The sequence below is a fragment of the Carcharhinus amblyrhynchos genome, chromosome 15 (assembly GCF_965287045.1).
Source record: "Carcharhinus amblyrhynchos chromosome 15, sCarAmb.v2.hapA, whole genome shotgun sequence".
NCBI lineage: Eukaryota > Metazoa > Chordata > Chondrichthyes > Carcharhiniformes > Carcharhinidae > Carcharhinus > Carcharhinus amblyrhynchos.
In genome coordinates, this window is record NC_137338.1 from 63,284,399 (window position 1) to 63,307,073 (window position 22,675).

A 22,675-nucleotide genomic window follows, 5' to 3' on the forward strand; every position below is an offset into this window, starting at 1 on the left:
AACCTCCTCTGCACCCTTTCCAGAGACTCCACGTCCTTCCGGTAGTAAGGTGACCAGAACTGGACGCAGTACTCCAAATGCGGTCTAACCAACGTTCTGTACAACTGAAGCATTAGACGGCAGCTTTTACACTCTATGCCCCTTCCTATAAAGGCTAACATCCCATAAGCCTTCCTAACAACCTTCTCCACTTGTGACGCAACCTTCATGGATTTGTGAACCTGCACTCCCAGGTCCCTCTGTATGTCTATACTCCTAATCGGCCTACCTTTTATCACATAGCTCCTCTCTGCATTATTCCGTCCAAAATGCATCACCTCGCACTTGTCAGGATTAAATGCCATCTGCCAATCTGCCCACTGTACCAACCTATCTATATCCTGTTGTATCACCTGACAATCCAGTTCCGTACCCGCCAACCCTGCCATCTTGGTGTCATCAGCAAATTTGCTGATCACACCACCTACGCCCTCTTCCAAGTCATTTATGTAGACTACAAAGAGGAGAGGTCCCAGTACTGAGCCCTGCAGCACACCACTGGTCACTGGCCTCCAGCCTGACAAGGTCCCCTCCACAACTACCCTCTGTCTCCTATTTCCCAGCCAGTTCTCAATCCACTTAGCTACCTGGCCTCGTATCCCTCTGCACCGTCGCCTGCTGCAGTTTTTCGCCACGTAAGTAATAGTCCTTCCTACCATTACTCCTACCAAAGTGGACCACCTCGCACTTGCCAACATTAAATTCCATTTGCCAGTTCCTGGCCCATTCGCCCAGCCTATCTACATCCTTCTGCAGACTCTCCACACCCTCCGCGCAATTTGCCGTTCCACCAATCTTGGTGTCATCAGCAAATTTCGACACCATACACTCGGTTCCCTCCTCCAGATCATCTATATAAATGGTAAATAGCTGAGGCCCCAGCACCGGCCCCTGGGGCACTCCACTAGTCACCAACCGCCAATCCCAATAGCACCCATTAACCCCACTCTCTGCCTCCTATTTGACAACCAATCCTCTATCCACGCTAACACCCTACCCCCAACTCCATGCCCCCTTACCTTCTGCAATAACCTCTTGTGAGGTACCTTGTCAAATGCCTTCTGAAAATCAAGACAGACCACATCCACCGGCTCTCCTCTATCCACCGCCCTAGACACATCCCCATAGAACTCCAATAAATTTGTCAGACATGACTTCCCCTTAACGAAACCGTGCTGCGTCTGCTCTATCAAGCAATTCCCCTCAAGATGCCTCGCTATTTCCTCCTTGATGACGGATTCTAACATTTTACCTACAACAGACGTTAAACTAACCGGCCTATAATTCCCTGCCTTTTGCCTGCCACCCTTCTTAAACAACAGCGTAACATTAGCCGTTTTCCAATCTTCCAGCACCTCCCCGGAATCCAGCAACGTTTGGAAAATAACCACCAAGGCATCCACTATCACCTCCGCCATTTCTTCCTTACCTTCAGTCATATTAGACTCCCATCCTCTCTAATATGCTGCCAGACCTGAGTTTTTCCTGCACTTTGTTTTTAACTTCAGATTTTCAGCATTCATGATATTTTTCTTTTATTAATAAGTGAGCGATATTGTATAACATGCATACATATATAATTAGCATTCCCCAACTCAAAGTACATGCACATTTGCAAAATAGGACAGCTCAGATTCTTTTACTCCCCAAAGCTGATTTTCAGCTAATTCAGAAAAAAAAACAACTGCAGCATGTTATTTTTACAACGTATGCCACCATTAAGAAGCAGTATTGAGCCTCAGGATTTAAAAAAATGACATTTCTTCTAGAAAAACATTGGAAGATAGATCACCAGTACCAAGATAAATGCTGAAATATTTTACCTTTTTACAGTCCTTAGATTTTAACTAAGTTTTAGTACACTTACCCCATACCACAAATCACTTTGGAACTTCTATTAAAATCAAACATACTGTTTATAACTCAAATGTAATTTGGCTAGCTACAGAATAACACACGATGTAAAAATTTCACAAGGTCCCCAGATACCCTTACCCTGCTGTGATAACTCCATGGAGGCAAAAGTTCCGTCACTAAGTTACTTTATTTACACCATACATCTGTACACAGCTAGCTCTCCAGTTGATTCCTGCTGAACACAAGTTGGGAGTCTGACACACTCGATTTAAATAGGGAGCATGAGGCTCCCTGATTTAACCAATTAAGACCCATTAGGTCATTCATACTCTAGCTGCCAACCTCATTAGCCTGGCTGAAGTCATAACACTCCTGCCCCCTCCGAAGTCCAAGGAATTCCCTTGGTTTGCTTCCCTCAGGGGTCTTTTCCTCTGCTTGAGCACTGGGTCAGGATTCTCCAACTCAGCCTCCGACGTAGATGGTGTGTAATGGTTGGGCACCCATCTCTTCCACCACGAACACTGGAAGTCTGGTTCCTTATCCACTTCAGGTGGGAAGGGAAATCGCTGCAGCTTCATTGTGTGTCCATTTCAGACCCTTAGGTCCCCATCAAGAGTGCAAGGGAGGTGGTGCTGGCTTGTCGAGGAGGACTCTGCTCATCCCGAGGGCTGCAGGGTGGACTCTGCTCTGGAACGGGTGGAGAGCTCAAGGCCCGGGCCTGCTCCAGTTGTTTCCTTACTACTGCCTCACCTACGCGTACTCCGTAGGGTACCAGTCCGGTCACCCAAATGGGTCAATTTGCATAAGTTCTGACCCAAACACTCTCCCCCACTTCAAAGTGCCTCTCTCGACGAGTGTTATGGCCCCTGCGTTGGGCTTCCTGATTTCCTTCCACCTTTCCTCCCAGGTTTGGCAACAGGCTTAGTCCAGTGCAGAGCCATCTGCTCACCGGTAACTCTGCAGGTGCAGTTCCCATGATGGCATGGTGCTAATCAAATAACCACCTTCAGAGTTTTGTCTCTAATGAAGCCGCTGGCTGTTTCTTCAACCCGACTTTTAACGTCTGGGCTGCTCTCTCCACTAGCCCATTTGATGCTGGGTAATAAGCTGCCATCTTGATGCGCCGGATCCCATTTGATTTCATAAATTTTGCGAACTCTAGGCTGGTGAACACTGAACCATAATCAGAAAGTAATATCTCTGGGATCACGTGTGTTGCGAATGAGGTGCGCAGTTTTTTAACTGTCGCCATAGTGTTTGCTGAGTATAGTTTTTATAGACGTCCAACCTCTTGGACTGGGCACCTATTATCACCAGAAACACAGACCCCATAAAATGGGCCTGCAAAATCGACATGGAGTCATGACCATAGTCTACCTGGCCATTCCCAGCGGTGCAACAGGGCTGCTGGTGGTGCCTTCTGCCCCGCTGGCACTGTCCTACCAGTTTTGCTATGTCTGTGTCCAGTCCTGGCCACCAGACATAGCTCCTGGCCAGCGTCTTCATTTTTGATGCTCCAGGGTGCCCATGGTGTAGTTCGGCTAGTATGTCCCGACAGCCCTGCCTCAGCTAGTATGTCCCAATGGCCGTGCTCCCCACAGCAGTATCCTGTCTTCCACCGTGATCTGCTCCCTCCTGCTCCTGTATGGGTGGAATTGTGGATGGACCGGTCTTTCCAGCTATCCTGTTAGCACCATGTGCTTTACCTTTGCCAATACAGGGTCTTTCTGCATCCACTGGTGTATATTGTGTGCATCCACCAAGTTTAACATCAGTCTTCTCTCTTCTGGGTACCTATGGTGGGATGTCTGGTAAAGGTAGCCAGCTTAAGGCATAGGCATTTGCCGCTCTAGTCCCTGGTCAGTGCTCCAATTGATACTGATATGCCACCAGCAATAATGCTCAACACTGGATCCAGGCTGATGCTATTGGAGGCACTGCTTTGTCTTCCTTCAGCAGGCTCAGCAAAAGTTTATGATCTGCTACAATCGTAAATTTTCACCCATATAAGTACTGGTGAAATGTTTTGACTGCAAAGATTATCACCGATCCTTCCTTTTCAATCTGGGCATATCTTCACTCTGCCTTTGCCAGGGTCCTGGAGGCAAACACAATTGGCCACTCTTGTCCGTTCTGCAACCTGTGTGCAGGACTGCGCCCACTCCATTTGAGGATGCATCACAGGTGAGTACCAATTCCTTCTTGGGGTCCATAACGTATCAATACATTTTCAGATGAGAGTTGCTGTTTAATTTTCTTGAAGGTTCTGTCCTGGTGAGCCGACCATTCTTAAGTTCATCCCTTTTTTAGCAACTGGTGGAGGGGATCCAGAATGGAAGCCCTATTCGGTATGAATTTCTAGTATTGTGTTACCAGTTCTAAACACGACCATAGCGCCTGGATAGTTGTGGGAACCTTTTACTGCTCGCACCCGATCCTCCAGAGGACGTAGGCCCAACTTATCCACTTCGTACCCGAGGTAGGCTACTTGTGGTGCTAAAAAGACATTTCTCCCTTTTCAGACGCACCAGCTACTGCAAATCTCCTGAGAACTTCCTCCAGGTTCTGCAGATATTCAGCCCTTGTTTTACCCATAAGAGAGATATTGTCTTGGTAAATTGCAACCTGTGGTTGTCACCGCAAACTGCAGGATCCAAGCACTGGCATAACCTGTGGTAACCCATGTAAGATGCTCACCATGGTCCTTTGGAATATGGTACAAGCTGACAAAACCTCGAAGGACAATCTGTTATACTGGAAGAGGCCTTTCAGTGTATTTATTGTGGTGAATGTTTGCGAATCCTTGTCCAGCCATAGTTGCAGGTACGCATGGCTCATAACTAGTTTAGTGAATAGGAGTTCTCCTGCCAACTTTGTGTACAGGTCCTTAATCCTAGGAATTGGGTATTTGTCGAGGTGAGTGTAATGATTTATCATCTGTTTGAAATCACCGCAAAGGCGCACCGAGCCATCCGGCTTTAAGATTTTATTATTCCTTCGTGCTGTAATCTTTTGATTTCTGCACTGACCTTTCTCCTTACTGCAAATAGTACTGGTCGGGCTTTGCAAAACTTTGGGACAGCCTCCGGTTCGACGTGCAATTTTGTCTTGTCCCTAGGCCTTCCCAAAAACCCTCCAGATATTTGCGCAGGGCCTCACTCAGGCAACCATTTTCCAGCTGGAAATAAGAACATAAGAAATAGGAGCAGGAGTAGGCCATCTAGCCCTTCGAGCCTGCCCCGCTATTCAATAAGATCATGGCTGATCTGTCGTGGCTCTGTTCCACATTCCCACCCTCTCCCCATAACCCTTAATCCCCTCTCTTATCAAAAACCCATCAACCCGCGTCTTAAAAATATTTAGTGAGGTAGCCTCCACCACCTCAACAGGCAGAGAATTCCAGAGATTCACCACCCTTTGAGTGAAGAAATTCCTCCTCAACTCCGTTCTAAACCGCCCCTCCTTTATCTTGAGGCTGTGCCCCCTAGTCCTACTGTCCTTTCTGAGCAGGAAGAGTCTCTCCACCTCTATCCTATCCATCCCATTCATCATCTTATACGTCTCAATGAGATCTCCCCTCATTCTTCTAAACTCTAACGAGTACAAGCCTAGTTTATTCAGCCTCTCCTCATAGCTCAACCCCCTCAACTCCGGCATCAGCCTAGTAAACCTCCTCTGCGCTCCCTCCAAGGCCAAAATATCCTTGCATAAGTGCGGCGCCCAAAACTGCACACAGTACTCCAGCTGCGGCCTCACCAATGCCCTCTACAGCCGCAGCAAACCTCCCTACTTTTATATTCAATCCCCCTCGCTATGAAGGCCAGCATCCCATTCGCCTTCCTGACCACCTACTGCATCTGCAAGCTGGGTTTTTGCGACTCATGCACAAGGACCCCAAGGTCCCTCTGCACCGTCGCCTGCTTATTTGACCAAACTAGCTGATCTCTCCTGGCCAATTTTGCCTTAATAGGCTAGGTCCTGAACATTCCACTACCATTAATGGGAGCCTAACTAATTGTTGCCCTTAAGCAATTGACACATGGGTCATACCCATCACTTTGTGGTACCCCCATTTGGTCCTCAGCCTTGCCGAAGTTTTGGTCAGGGTTAAGGGTTGCAGTTCAGTGCATATCTTGTTAAACGCTATCTTCCCGATGACCGATATGGCTGCATTTGTGTTGACTTCCGTTAAAACTGGACATTCATTCACTGACAATTTGATGAATTCTGATTTTGTCATCACTACGCACAGTAGCTGTTCCTTGTTACAGGTAAGGGAAGCTTCCAGGTTGTGCTTTCTCCTGTCTCTCGGCTATGTGTTCTTTTTGGCCATGTTGGTTTAGGAGACTTGCTTTTCCTCTGTGCAGCCTGACAGTGGCAACCATAGCAATGTCGCTTTCGGCAGGGCTCTACAGGAACTGCTGCCACTCTGGGCTTAACCTGACCTTGTCTAGGTGTGGTTCTATAGGCGGACCGAGCTCCCTCGTATCCGAATCCTCCCAGAAGGCAGATATGTAGTGACCTGCCCTATAGTGGTAGTCCCTAACCCAGTCTCCTGGATGTTGGCCTCTACCTCCATTGGGAAACCTTGGAGCTCATTCATTCATTGCCACTTGTTCTAATGACAAGGCCAGCTGTAATGCCTGCTTACAGTCCAGCTGGGCCTCCACCAACAGGCATTTCTGTACAGTCATATTGTTAATTCCACAGACCAACCAGTCTTGGAGCATCTTATTTAGCGTACCCCACACGTACCCCCCCCCCAGACATCTTAGCCTTGTTAAGAAACTGGTGATTGACTCTCCTGCTTCTCTAAACGTGGTGTAAAAATGGTACCTTTGCAGGATCAGGGGTGGCTTAGGGTCACAATATTCTTGAACTAAGTTTGACAACTCTTGGAAGGGAGTGGTGTTCAGTGCCTCCGGGAAAGTTAAACAACGTATAATTGCAAAAGCTGCTGGCCTACATGCAATCAGCAGGATAACCCTTTACTTCTCATCTGAGGTTACGCTGTTTGCCCCGAAGAAATACTTCATCATTTCCACAGATTGGACCCAGTCCTCCACCGCGGGTCAAAAGAGTCCAATTTCCCAAAGAACAGCATGTTTTCTCAACAATGGCTTACTCTCAACACCTGTAGTGGTTCAGCAAGTTCCTTCAGGTCACTCCTTTTTTCCTCGTCGCCACTGTAATAACTCCATGGAGGCAAAAGTCCTGTCACCGAATTACTTTATTTGCATCATACATCTGTACACAGCCAGCTCTCCAATTGCTCCCTGCTGAATGCAAGCTGGGAGTCTGACACACCTGCTTTAAAAAGGAGCACAAGGCTCCCTGATTTAATCAATTAAGACTCATCAGATATCTCTTTTGAACACCAAACAAATAAACTAACTCAAATTAACTTAGGGATTCATACTCTAGCAAGCCAATCTCATTAGCCTGGCTGAAGTCATCACACCTACATTACTTAGGAAAAACACTTGTTTCTTGAAAAGCAGCAATCATATGCAAAACCAGGAAAATTAAGAAAAATATTTTCACTTTTGTGTGGTCTATTCACTGCAAAAAGTTCACCAATTAAATTGTCACCTCAAGCAAGTAAGCAAAAGTAATCATATCCTAGGCTGCCTCAATTTATTTTTTTTGTTTTCCTCAATCTGTTAGAGATTATTTACATTTCATCCCGATGGTGCATATTTCTGAAATATGCCTATGTTTCAAAGGGCTTCTCCAATTCTTATCATACATAATTACATAAGAACATAAGAACTAGGAGCAGCAGGCCATCTAGCCCTTCGAGCCTGCCCCGCCATTCAATAAGATCATGGCTGATCTGAAGTGGCTCAGTTCCACTTTCCCGCTTTCTCCCCATAACCCGTAATCCCCTTGCCTACCAAAAACCTATCTACCCGTGTCTTAAATATATTTAGCGAGGCAGCCTCCACCACTTCAACGGGCACAGAATTCCAGAGATTCACCACCCTTTGAGTGAAGAAATTCCTCCTCAGCTCTGTTCTAAACTGTCCCCCCCTTATCTTGAGGCTGTGCCCTCTAGTCCTGCTGTCCTTTGAGCGGGAAGAACCTCTCCACCTCTACCCTATCCATCCCTTTCATCACCTTAAACGTCTCAACAAGATCCCCCCTCATCCTTCTAAACTCTAATGAGTACAAGCCCAGTCTATTCAGCCTCTCTTCATAGCTCAACCCCCTCAACTCCGGTACCAGCATAGTGAACCTCCTCTGCACTCCCTCCAAGGCCAAAATATCCTTGCGCAAGTGCGGCGACCAAAACTGCACACAGTACTCCAGCTGCGGCCTCACCAGTGCCCTGTACGGTAGCAGCAAGACCTCCTTACTTTTATATTCAATCCCCCTCGCTATGGAGGCCAGCATCCCATTTGCCTTCCTGACCACCTCCTGCACCTGTAGGCTGGGTTTTTGCGACTCATGCACAAGGACCCCCAGGTCCCTCTGCACTGTAGCACGCTGCAGCTTTTCGCCCTGTAAGTAGTAGTCTTCCTACTATTATTCCTACCAAAGTGGATAACCTCACACTTGCCAACATTGTATTCCATCTGCCAGGTCCTCGCCCACTCGCTCAGCCTATCTAGATCCCTCTGCAGACTTTCTACATCCTCCGCACAATTTGCTGTTCCACTTATCTTTGTGTCATCAGCAAATTTCGACACCTTACACTCGGCTCCCTCCTCCAGATCATCTATATAAATGGTAAATAGCTGAGATTACAGCACTATTCTTTGACTGCAAGGCACCGGCCACTGAAGTCATAATTCTGAAGTGGGCATCACACTGTTCTGAATTGTCATTTGTGGCAAATAAGTATATTTGTTCAAAACAAACAGAGAATTTAGATTTATACGAATGTTTGCCAGTTAATAGAATACAATGCTCATTTTGTAATGTATATAGTACAGTTTCATATGCAAGGACAAAATAAGGTATTGCATTTCTTACAACTTGATGGAAAGTTAGCAATTCACAAATCTCTAGTCATATGCAGCTTTTTAAAATCTCAAATTAACCTATTTAAGAATCGATTCTTGAAATCTCTTCTGTTCTCTTCCTTGGTACATTCTAAATTCAGCCTCCGGCAGTGCTATTGCATTTCTTATCCATCTGTAGACCAATATCCTCTCTGCTGAACAGCTCCAGTTATTAGAATGTAACCAGCAACAACTTTGATTGGATGTAATGTGACCAATGGGAACAAGGTGTAATAGTCAGCTGACCAACCGATTCACTATAAATAAGGAACTACACTGAATTGTGGGGAGTTCGGACTGGCCCAGGGTGAGACCCCAAATTTAGAGTAATTATGTTTCTTTATTAAACCCTTTTTTGACTTATAAGTTGAAGTATTGTTGCATTTCGAAGAGTTCGTTCTGAAGAAACGCCAGTAACCCTTCTACCTTCCAAACATGACCTTCCAGCTTACTCCCCAAAAAGATCTTCATCATCCGCTAACATCCTCACTTACCAGCATTATGTGTACCTCCAACACACAAACCTGATCCAAAAGGGAGTATGTTACACAGTTATAACAAGCTACGAGCCATAAATAAAATTCTAGACCGGAATTCTACCAATATCTAAAATAACATGGGTTATGATGCAGCCTGAAGTGGTTGATCAAGTTAAGTCCACACAAGATGGCACAGGCAAAGGTCAGTGATTAGCCAAATGAAGGGGAAATGTGGACAGTGACTCCAAGGTTTATGTAGGTGTGATGTCAACGAGCAGGTGCACGTCTCAAAGCCGCAGGAAAACATGCTGAATCTAACCAAGTAACAAATTATGAAAACAAAAAAGGGTGAGACTGAAATAGGGAAGCACACCCATCAATGATAGTAGAGTTGGCAGAAAGGAGATGGACACACACCACCACTACCAATAGTGGAAGTCTAGAAAGAACTGAAAATCTTCAAATAAACATAAGAATGTAAACATAAAAATGTTATTGCTAAACTTTTTCATACATAGTGTGAGTTCAAGTTTAGAAACAGAACAAGGTTCATGGATAGAAACTTACCTATATACATCACATACATGTATCAGTGATTAGACTCATCAAATACTTTAATGACTGTAGTACACATTGTATTACACATCCCGAAGTCATGAAAAGTACTATCTAAATGCAAGCCTCTCTTCTCCAATGTGTGGCGAATGCCAATAAAGTCTCAAACTACAGTGCTTATACTGAATGTATTTATTCACAAGAAATATCTCTGACTAAACAAAGACGAATCACTTCCATTTACTGCCAAACAGCAACAAATAAATAAATTATTTTCACAGTCCATAATCCAGCAATTGCCATAACACAAACTAATCAAATTCCTCAACTTTTTTTCTCTTTCCATAGATTAGCAGACTAGCTAAAATATCCGGTGTGAAAATCATTGTATTTCTTTGTAACATCACTGAAGGAATTCCTCAAGGTAGTGCTCCAGGCCCAACCTTCTGCTGCTTCAACGGCATTCACTCTAACATTCCAAAAAGTATTTGTAATTACTCAGATAATGAAGCAGTCTGTTTCAGCATGCAGCAAGACATGGGTAACATTTAAACTTGACTAATGACATTCATGCCAAGTCAAAGACCATGACTATTTCTAACAAGAGTCTAACCACCTCCTGTTGACATTAACAGCATTACTATCGCTGAATCTCCCACTACTATCCTGGAGAATTACCATGATCGGAAACACAAAGGCACAAGCCGCGAAAACGCAGATCAATTTTTACCAATACCCAGAAAGAAGCATATCGTAGATAGAGCACAAAGTTTCATCGAATACTACAGTGCAGAAGAGGTCATTCGGCCCATCGATTCCACACCAATGCATGAAATACACTGAAGTGCCCACCTAATTCCACTTGTGAGCACTTGGAACATAGCCTTGAATGTTATGACATGCCAAGTACTCATCCAGGTACTTTTCAAAGAACATGAGGCATCCAGACCATCACCACCACCACAGTAAAAATGTTTTTCCTCTAAACCTCCCACCCCTCACTTTTAACTTGTGTCCCCTCATAACTGACCCTTCAACTAAGGGGAATAGCTGCTCCCTATCCACCCGTCCATGCCCCTCAATCTTGGGCACCTCAATCAGGTCGCCATTAATCTTTTCTGCTCCAACAAAAACAATCCAAGCCTTTCCAGCCTTTCTTTATAACTTAAATGTTCCATCCCGGCAGCACCCTGGTAAATCTCCTTTGCACCCCCTCCCGCATGTTCATATCCTTCCTATGATGTAGCGACCAGAACTGCACACAGTACTCCAGCTGTGGCCTTACTGAAGTTCTATACAAATCCATCATGACCTCTCTGCTTTTGTAATCTGTACTCGATCAATAAAGACGAGTGTGCCATATGCCTTTTTCACCACCCTATTAACTTGCCTTTCTGCCTTCAGAGATCTATTGGATAAACATGCTAAGGTCCCTTTGTTCTTCAGAGCTTCCCAGTGTTAGACCTTTCATAGTATGCTTCCTTGTCAAATTATTTCTTCCAAAGTGCATCACTTCGCGTTTCAGGATTAAATTCCATCTGCAATTTATCCGCCCACTTGACCATCTCATCTATATCTTCCTGTAACCCAAGACACTCAACCTCCCTATCAACTACTGGCCAATCTTCGTGTCATCAGCGAACTTACTGATCCTACCCCCCACATAGTCATCTATGTCATTTATATAAAAAGATGAGGAATAGGGGGCCCAGCACGTATCTCCGTGGTACGTCACTGGCCTCCTGTCACTAAAGCAGCCATCTGTCACCCTCTGTCTTCTACCACTAAGCCAATTATGAATCCACCTTGCCAGATCACCTTGTATCCCATATGCGTTAGCCTTCTTAATAAGTCTCCCATGTCAGACTTCGTCAAAGGCTTCGCTGAAATCCATGTCAACGACATCAACCACACTACACTCATCCACACTTCGTTACACGCTCAAAAAATACATTCAAATTCGTTAGGCGTTACCTCCCTCTGACAAAACCATGCTGACTATCCCTGATCAAACCTTGCCTCTCCAAATGGAAATAGGTTCTCTCCTTCAGAATCTTCTGCAGTAATTTTCCAACTACAGACATGAAAGTTTGCAAATTTTGAGAGTTGAAATTCACTAGAAATAACTGGTTTGACATTTGAATTTAAATTAGAGCTTTAAAGCTGCAACAAAAAGAAACATGAGTCAGCGGCAGTTATTTATTAATCAGCTTTAATCGATAGACGTTTATTACTGTCTGTAGGAATCAGAGCATGCAGCCTAGGACATGACTCAAAAAGGTATCTTAAGTGAACAGTATCTGTTCAGAATGGTGTTAAAGGAGTCCAAAACTGAGGAACTTGAGATAAATTCAGAGCAGAGAAGGAACGCACTGCTGCTTTTTGCTACCAGCACCAAGTGCTTTGTGTCGAGTCCAAGGCAGTAAAATTGTCCAGCATTTTACTGCTTCATGCAAGTTACTGTGTAGAAAAACTTACAATTACAAAACAGATATAAATATCTTTACACTAGAATATGGAAGAGAAGTGTATCTGTATTGCAGTACAGAAGTTTGTGGACTACGAAACACATTTGTGGGCTATGTCTCCATCTTGAATCTCTGGTTCCAATTCATTGAGCTGGAGTGCAAGTTGGAGACACACTGAACACAAAAGGAGTGGGAAAAGCATCTGGAGAGTTGGTTGCAGTTTACAGTCACATTTCAAGAGATGAAGGTTAGAACAGTGTGGCCAATTGTTTTCAGAAAACTGATCTGTCCAAAAGGTACAAAGTACTTGCTGCACGTGAGGATGTTTGCATCCATTCAAGATGATGAATGGGATGGATAGGTTCTTCCCGCTCATAAAGGACAGTAGGACTAGAGGGCACAGCCTCAAGATAAGGGGGGGACAGTTTAGAACGGAGTTGAGGAGGAACTTCTTCACTCAAAGGGTGGTGAATCTCTGGAATTCTCTGTCTGTTGAAGTGGTGGAGGCTGCCTTGCTAAATACATTTAAGACGCAGGTAGATAGGTTTTTGGTAGGCAAGGGGATTAAGGGTTATGGGGAGAAGGCGGGAAAGTGGAACTGAGCCACTGAGCAGAATGGGGGAGCTCCTGAATGAATACTTTGTGTCGGTATTCACGAAGGAGAGGGGTTCGGAATCGTGCGGTCTCTTGGAGGGAGCTGAGGATCAGTTGCAGGAAATATCTATTACGAGGGAGAAGTGCTAGGGCTTTTAGGTAGCGTAAGGACTGATAAAGCTCCGGGGCCTGATGGTATTTATCCCAGGCTGCTTAGGGAGGTGAAAGATGAAATTGCTGGGCCTCTGGCGCAAATCTTTGTCTCTTCTTTGGACACAGGTGAGGTCCCAGAAGACTGGAGGGTAGCAAATGTGGTACCGCTGTTTAAAAAAGGTAGTAGGGATAACCCTGGAAATTATAGACTGGTGAGTTTGACATTGGTGGTAGGGAAATTAATGGAAAAAATACTTAGGGGTAGGATGTATGAGCATTTGGAGCGTTGCGATCTGATTAGGGATACGCAACATGGCTTTGTTAGAGGGAGGTCTTGCCTTACGAATCGGGTGGAATTCTTTGAGGAGGTGACAAAAACGGTTGACGATGGGAGAGCCGTTGATGTCATCTACATGGATTTCAGTAAGGCGTTTGACAAAGTCCCTCACGGTAGGCTGGTAGAAAAGGTTAAGGCACATGGGATACGAGGTCAGGTAGCTAGGTGGATTGAGAACTGGCTGGGCAATAGGAGACAGAGGGTAGTTGTGGAGGGGACCTTTTCGGGCTGGAGGCCAGTGACCAGTGGTGTGCCGCAGGGCTCAGTACTGGGACCTCTCCTCTTTGTAGTCTACATAAATGACTTGGAAGAGGGCGTAGGTGGTGTGATCAGCAAGTTTGCAGATGACACCAAGATGGCAGGGTTGGCGGGTACCGAAGTGGAATGTCAGGTGATACAACAGGATATAGACAGGTTGGTGCATTGGGCAAATAGGTGGCAGATGGAATTTAATCCTGACAAATGCGAGGTGATGCATTTTGGAAGGAATAATGCAGAGAGGAGCTATGTGATAAAAGGTAGACCGATTAGGAGTATAGGCATACAGAGGGACCTGGGAGTGCAGGTTCACAAATCCATGAAGGTTGTGACACAAGTGGAGAAGGTTGTTAGGAAGGCTTATGGAATGCCAGCCTTTATAGGTAGGGGTATAGAGTATAAAAGCTGCCGTCTAATGCTTCAGTTGTACAGGACGTTGGTTAGACCGCATTTGGAGTACTGCGTCCAGTTCTGGTCACCTTACTACCGGAAGGACGTGGAGGCTCTGGAGAGGGTTCAGAGGTGGTTTACCAGGGTGTTGCCTGGCATGGAGGGGCTGGGGTACGAGGAAAGGTTGGAGAAACTGGGACTTTTCTCCTTGGAAACACGGAGGTTGAGGGGGGACATGATACAGGTATATAAGATACTGAAGGGAATAGATAGAGTCAATAGTGAGAGACTGCTCCCTAGACTGGGTACAAATACGAGAGGTCATGATTTAAGGGTGAGGGGGGAGAGGTATAATTTGGATGTGAGGGGAAGGTTCTTTACGCAGAGAGTTGTGGGGGTATGGAACGCGCTACCGAGGAGGGTGGTGGAGGCAGGAACGTTGGACTCGTTTAAGGTTCAGTTAGACAGACACATGAGTGAAACGAGGATGGAGGGTTATAGTAGGGGATATTAAATAAGGTCAGAACCTCGGGAGACACCGGAAATGCAGACTTGTAAGTTAACGTTTTTGTCTTTTTATTCCGCAGGTGGAGGTCCACCTCGTTGTCAAACGAGGGGCATGCACACGGTGGGTCGTGCGTGGGCTGCTCTTGGAGGTTCCGGGAGTGGCCTAGTACTTCGTGTCGGTGTGTGTGCTTGATCGTGGACTGGTAGACGGGCGCCGCAACAGCTCGGTGACTAGCACTGCTGGCTGTGCAGATACATGGATTTGGGCCTGTGTCTGTGGGACTTTGTGCATTCTCCCTGTGGTTGCGTGGGTTTCCTCCGGTTTCCTCCCACACCCCAAAGATGTGCTCTTAGGCTGATTGGTTTACCAAATTGACACTATTCTCCCCTGAATCTGGCTAAGTTAGGGGTTCCATTCGTAGACACGCAGGGTAGAATAGGTGTAGGGTAATGCGGCGGCGCGGGCTCGTTGGGCCGAAGGGCCTGTTTCCCGAGCTGGGTTGTTCTTTGTTCAGATCAGCCATGATCTTATTGAATGGCGGGGCAGGCTCGAAGGGCCAGATGGCCTACTCCTGCTCCTATTTCTTATGTTATGACCAGCCAGAATGCAGACTATTATATCTTTGATTGGATGCTGTCCAAGAGAGGAAGGGGAAATATAATGTGGCAGTTGTGAAGGATTCAATAATTTGGGGACAAGTAGCATTCCTTTGTGAGCAGGACCAAAAGTAGCACATAGCATGATATCCACCTCAAGCCAGCATGAGGAACATCTTGAACTGACTCAAAAAGATAATGGGGAGAGCAGGGAAATATCTCAATGATCATTTCTTAACTATTACTGAGCCAGGTGCAAATTGACATGGGAATAAGCAGATTAGGGAGGTGAACCTATGTCTAAAAGGATGGGCAAAATGGGTTCCATTTCATGGGATACTAACAGCAATATTGGGCCAAAAGAAATTGAGCTGTGAAATCTGACTGGAACCAGGGTCATCCAGAAAAACAGGGTGGTCAAAAGTATTTTATTAAATGGGGGAGAGGAGGAGGAGGAGGAGGAGGAGGAGGAGGAGGAGGAGGAGGAGGAGGAGGAGGAGGAGGAGGAGGAGGAGGAGGAGGAGGAGGAGGAGGAGGAGGAGGAAGAAGTGGGCCATAGGCTCAGTAGAAAACGCAATTCAAATAACTGTTCCAAAACAATAGAAAATAGTAGAACAGTAGTAAATTTGCTTCAGGTAATATAAGCAAAGGGAAAACTAAAAATGTAAATAATTAAACTATAGATAGAAACGAACAAAATGAGCCAAATGTTAAAGCAAAAGAATACATTAAGGTAGATGGTTCAAATCAACATTCTTTATACAAATGCATGGAATGTAGATAGCAACAATTTCAATCTGGACTGCATGACATAGCAACCACTAGTGTTACATGGCTGCAAGACCATTAGAAATGGAAATTAAATATATGAGGTTATTAGCTCTGACAAAAGAGTCATCCAGATTGGAAGCATTAGCTCTGTTCTCTCTCCACAGATGCAGTCAGACCTGCTGAGATTTTCCAGCATTTTCTGTTTTTGTTTCAGATTCCAGCATCCACAGTAATTTGCTTTAATCTTATGCTTTCATCACCACCTTTACAGTAGTGAGGCACGAACATCTTAGGCAAGCCAAAAGTAGCTGCCTCAGACGAGTACTTGGCATCATGAGCAAGACAGGGTGCCAAATATGGAAGTACATCAGCATGTTTGCAGAGTCAGTGGCAACTCCATTGGTGGGATTATATGAGTTGAATGGATGACAGCCACATCCTCAATAACATGCTCAATGATGAGTTTACTACAGATACAAGATCAACAGGTCACCCACATCTGTGATACAAAGATGCGTTCAAGCAAGACTTCAAATTGACGCATGTGAAATCCTTGCTGGTTGACAGGATTAGGAAATGGATAAATCTACAGTTATTTTCTGTTATATACAACACAATTTTCATTATATATGAAATGAGCCAATCTGTTTATAGTTGTGCTGTCTTGATATTGCAAATAGTTTGCATGGTGTTACTTGACTGGTAGCAAGAATTAAGATTCTTGAGTCATATTATCTTTTACCTGGATTACAAGGCAGCACTCCAGGTGTAGAGAATTTGAGGCTGGGAATGTTGATGTGCCCTGAGCTAGAATATCTGACATAAAAGCTGAAAATTGTGTAATGTGCCCAGAGAATGAACAGAGAACCTGTTCCAGTTATAATCCAGTTTAAAGCTAACTCGCCCCATCTTCGATCTGTTACAAGCAGTTCAGTTTTGTGCACATTCATGCTTAAGTGAATACCGAAAAAAAGGGCAAGCCCAAATCATTTCACAGATGCCTCGGGTACCTGAAGGTGGTACTGGCGGTTTGGGCTGTCCATCACCGTAATGGTCTAAATTAAACTTACCTTCAGAGTTCTGTTCTGGTACTAACTAGTCAATAAGCCTGAGTGGCAAGCTTTAAATAACATTTATCAAGATCCCAGGATTTTAAGCAATGGTTGGCCATTATAACTGACTTAGCCAGAGTTCTGCCATTGTTTCAAAACCAAACATTGCAGTCTTGATGACAAGAGTTTGTCTTGCCCAGGAATCATGCCTTCATCATGCACAAAGTATTTTAGATTTTACACCATCATCATTCCATGTTCAATCAACATTTCAGATTACAAAGTCAACCAATTTGGATGCTGCCTTAAATATTCAGTCAAAAATGCTGCATTTCCAAAGTCAAAATTCAGTTCAGGTATACAAAACATGAACTCTAAAGCAAACTCACATATATCTGCACAAATAGAAATGTTCTCTGGAACAAAGAGTTCACCTACTGAGACATGGTTCAATCGAAGTCTATGTGGAGTACAATTTTTTTGAAAATTATATGAATTGAAAACATGGCAATCGAGCATGCGATCAATCAAAACATTCCATCTACATACCACACACCAAAGCTTGCCACTTTGCAATAGAAACTGGTACAAATTCAGGCAACTGTATCCTTCAATTTCTTCAAGTCTGTTGGTAAGCACAAGACTGAACAAACCACAAAAGGTTTTGCTCCAACACATTTGGCAAGCCATGCTGCTTTTCAAGCCATTGAATATTAAATTTAAAGTTTCACAAGTAAATTTACATTTGACACAGCAAAATGAAAACTTCCACTGCATTGCTATATATTTTAGAAATCTTTAAAGCAACGTTTCTCTGCATAGGCACTCGGCTCTCTCTGGGGATTTGGCCTGATTCAAAAAAATTCTCTGTATTAGAAATTTAAATTGATCTGCCTACAGATATTTCCCAGGCTCTTTAAGCTTGTTTCATCCCAGTTTGCAGTCCGTAATAATTACAAGACTGCAATGCTTGTCTGACAAAATAAAGATAGGGAGCTTATCTAGGTTGATAATGTGTTTCTAAATTCTCCATTGCTGAAATAGTCAGATTATGGCATTAAGTTAACCAGCAGGTGGCATTTAATGCATTGGCATAAGTCCTGCATTTAAAGGTTTTTTTTGGGAAATTCAGAGTGGCTCAAAAACATATTGCACCAAAATCCATTGGTGGGAGGAAACGGAATGATACCACAGCAAGTGTGCTAGGTGATTTACAGTGTTTCAAACGGAATGGAACTTAGGTCTAGGGGTTTGTAACTTGTTTTTTTGACGGGGGGGGGGGATGGGTAGTTGGATTTGGGGGTAATTAAAAGGAATTCTGGAAATCTTGTACTGGAAAAATAGCGGTGAGAAGTCTCAGCTTGTGGGAACACTAACAATGTGAACACATTCACACAACTGACAGGGAGCGAGTCTGGTGTAAGAGCTCCTAGTAAGCTCCAAGGAAGAGATCCTATTGGATAAAACAGAGGAAAAGGGCCTGCAAAGCCGAGATACACATTGCAGTTGGTGTTTTGAGGATCTAGTAATCCAGTGGTCTGGACTAATGCTCTACAGATGAGTTCAAATTCCATCTCAGCACTGGAATAAAAAACTAGTCTCAGTAATGATGACCATGATTGTTGTGGAAACCCACTTGGTTCACTTTATCCTCTGAAGGAAATTTGCTATCCTTATTTGGTCTAGCCACACAACTCCAGACTCATATCATGTAGTTGAGTTTTAATTAAGTGATTTACAGTGTTTTGAAGGGAATGGAACTTTGGTCTAGGGGTTTGTAACTTGTTTTCTTGACCGGAGGGTGGGGGGGATTGGCAATTGTCCCAATTTTTTGTTTTTATTCCAATTCAATTAAATAAAGTCCAATTCAGAGTCTCAACGAGTTGAGACATTCCCGATCCAAGCTGACAAGACAGGGCTCTCACTTTCTGTCTTGGGCTTGATCTACATGATGCAAGCTGATTGGAGTAGGCATAGCTCCTCCTCCAAGGCTTGATCTCATTTGCATCTTAGCCAAAAGGCCAAGATGCTGCTTTTAAAAATTGCTTCAAATGAAGCTAAAACGTAACCTGACTTCAATCAGCACATCGATATTACACTTGATCTTAGCCAAAAGGCTGAGAAGCTGCAGAAAAGTTGAAAAGGAATAGAACCGAACAGACATTCTGACCTCAACTTTGGCAACAGAAATGTCAAAGGCAAACACTGCTCAGTCAACCTTGCAAAGTCCTCCATATCCTAAGATAAGGAAATTTATGCCAAAATTGGAGAGCTGTCTCAGAGATGGGTCAAACAACAGCCTGACATGATAGTACCTTACAGGCATGGCCTCTCTGTCTTGTGTCTAAAGACATTGGCACAACTATGTACAGTTGACAGAGACTCTAATGGCATCAGGTCAAACGTGGATAAGGAAATTCCTGATTACCATCTACCGCCATTCCTCAACTGATGAATCAGTATATTAAGTCCTCACTTCAATGCAACTTCAATTGAAATAAATGGGTCATGCAGTTATTTGCTAATCCCAAGCATGAATATGGGCTCTATTAACTGACCATATGTTAAAGCATAACAACTTAAGAATGCGTACTTGTACTTCTCCATTTTGAGCAACACTTGGAAGAACAGAGGGTTGCAAGAGCACAGAATGTAAACTAGATGGGGAACATTTGACATTCCATCAAACGTCCACCATCAAGATCAGTCTGAATCCCTATGGACATACCTGCCATGTGGTAATGGGTCGAGAGCCAACAGGTGTCAAAGCCTACCAGACCTCAACCTGAAGTGCACATATCCATGACAATATTGATCGAATACACTACTACACTGACCTTAGGGACAGAAAGTCGCATCTTCACACTAAGGGCACCCTCCATAATATCGTGTGGCATTACTACCATGTCAATGTTATAGATTCAGAACAGATATAGCAAATCAAACATCTTCACTCGTGAAGCACAAGGGAGCCATTAGCAGCAGAAAGAATGCATTCAAGCCTCACCTTGCGATTCAGCACATCTCTCAAGCTACCGTTGCCATCAAGCCAATGGGCCCTGACTGAAAGAATTTAATCAATCATCGCCCCTTTCACATTCAACAGCATTACCATCACTGAATCTGCAACCATCTACTTACCTGACCAGAAACTTAACTAGACACGCCCATAAACATTGTGGTTATCATAGCAAATCAGAGGTTGGGAATTCTGCAATGAGTAACTCGCTCCGATTTCTGCAAGTCAGTCCATCATTTATAAGCACAAGTCTGGAGCAGAATTCTTGTTTGGAGAACGACTTAAGAAACTTGACATCATCCAGGATGAAGCAATTCATTTAACCAGCATCTGATCCATGACCAATGCTTCTTGGCAGCAGTTTGTATTATCAAGAACCAGCAATCCGCCACAGCTAAAACAAAACCTTACAAACCCATGACCTATACCACCTAGAAACTCAAGGCCAACAGACAAACAGAATGTCATCTGCAAGTTCCCCTCCAAGCCCCACACCATCCTGACTTAAAACTAAATTGCCAAAAGGGTGTGAATCAATTATCAAGGCTGCAACCTTCATGAAAAATTATAGCTGGGAGGGGAGAAGTGCCTCCTCAACATTAAATTTCAAAACAATTCATTACATCATGTAGTTTTTAGTCCATCTAGGCTGTAATTGACAACTGTACACCCAGAATATGTTTCAGACTCATTCCCAGCCTTGGTCTGAAAATCATCTAAGAACTTAAAAATCAATTCAAAAATCACAAGCAACATAGAGAACAGGTCAATAGTGAGCTGAGGGTCAGGGGGATGGGAAGATTAAATACAAGGAAATTTAGGCTCCTACATCATACTAGGCCTTCCCCCCAATTCACCTCTTAGAACACGGAGTGGTAGTGCAGCGTATCAGCCAATAATGCAGAGTGGATGTCACAGCTGTCAGTCTTCATCCAATACAATTCATTCCATGACATCATGAAATGGCAGAAAGCACTTGATACTGCAACGGCTATGGGCTGACACTATTTCAGCAACTGTGCCATGGCACTTGCAGCAGCCCTAGCCAAACAGTTCCATCATAGCTACAACATTGGCATCTACCCAGCAATGTGGAAAGTGACCCAGATACAAAAAAGCAGGTCTAATCCAACTTGATCAATTACCACCCCATCAGTCTACTCTCGATCCTCAGTAAAGTGACAGAAGAGTTAATTAACAACACAATCAAACAGCACTTACACAGCAATAACCTGCACTGACACTCATTTAGGGTTCCACACAGCTCCTGACCTCATAGTAGCCCTGGTTCAAACATGGACAAAAAAAAGACAGGTAAATTCCAAAGTGAAGTTAAAGTTTATTTAATAGTCACAAGTAGTCTTGCACTGCAATGATGTTACTGTGAAAATCCCCTAGTCGGCACACTCCGGTACCTGTTTGGGTACATAGAGAGAACTTGCCATGGCCAATTTGCCTAACCTGCACAACCTTGGACTGTGGGAGGAAACCGGAGCACCCAGAGGAAACCCATGCAGACACGGGAAGAATGTGGAAACTCCACACAAATAGTGACCCAAACCAGGAATCTAACCGGGGTCGCTGGCACTGTGAAGCAGCGGTGCTAACCAAAGTGCCACTATTGCCACCCCAAGGTGAGGTGAATGACTGCATTTGACATTAAATTCTCCCTCAGCGTAGCCGAACAGGCACCAGAGTGTGATGACTCGGGGATTTGCACAGTAACTTCATTAACACTGCAATGTAAGCTTACTTGTGACTAATAAATGAACTAGAAAGGTTGGGGGTGGAGAGGGTGGGAATCAAATTGAAGTGACTGGGAGAGAGGAGGGAAACTCACAAACAGAGAAAGCTTGTTGACAGTGTGAGAGGGAGGATAGGCAGGTGATAGAAAAAGGGAACGCTCAGACCGAAGGTTTGATGTGTCTATTTTAATGCAAGGAGTGTTGTGAACAAAATGGATGAGCTTAGAGCGTGGATCACTACTTGGAAATGTGATGTGGTGGCCACTACAGAGACTTGGATGACTCAGGGACAGAACTGGTTACTTCAAGTGCCAGGTATCAGATGTTTCAGAAGAGACAGGGAGGGAAGCAAAAGAGGTGGGGGAGTGGCACTGTTGATCAGAGATAGTGTCAAGGCTGCAGAAAAGATGGATGCCATGGAGGAATTGTCTATGGAGTCTCTGTGGGAGGAGGTTAGGATCAGGGAGGGGTCAGTAACTTTACTGGATGTTTTCTATAAGCCGCCCAATAGTAACAGGGATGTTGAGGAGCAGATTGGGAAACAGATCCTGGAAAGGTGTAATAATAGTTGTAGTGATGGGAGGTTTTAATTTCCTAAATATTGATTGGAATCTCCCTAGGGTAAGAGGATTAGATGGGGAGGAGTTTGTTAGGTGAGTTCAGGAGGGTTTCTTGACACACTATGTGGATAAGCCTACAAGAGAGGCTGTACTTGATTTGGTATTAGGAAACGAACCTGGTCAGGTGTCAGATCTCTCAGTGGGAGAGTATTTTGGAGATAGTGATCATAATTCTATCTCCTTTACAATAGCATTGGAGAGAAATAGGATCAGACAAGTTAGAAAAG

General features: G+C 44.3%; 1 protein-coding gene and 1 non-coding gene across 8 annotated transcripts in view; both read right to left on the reverse strand.

Annotated features, from left to right (window-relative positions):
- The window catches only part of LOC145353367 (sex comb on midleg-like protein 2), a 193,426-nt gene that overhangs the window by 143,286 nt on the left and 27,465 nt on the right, over positions 1 to 22,675 (reverse strand). The gene's annotated exons all lie outside the window — the stretch shown is intronic.
- Positions 19,004 to 19,193, reverse strand: LOC145353554 (U2 spliceosomal RNA). The gene has a single exon (XR_013888726.1). It is a non-coding gene; the product is annotated as a U2 spliceosomal RNA (small nuclear RNA).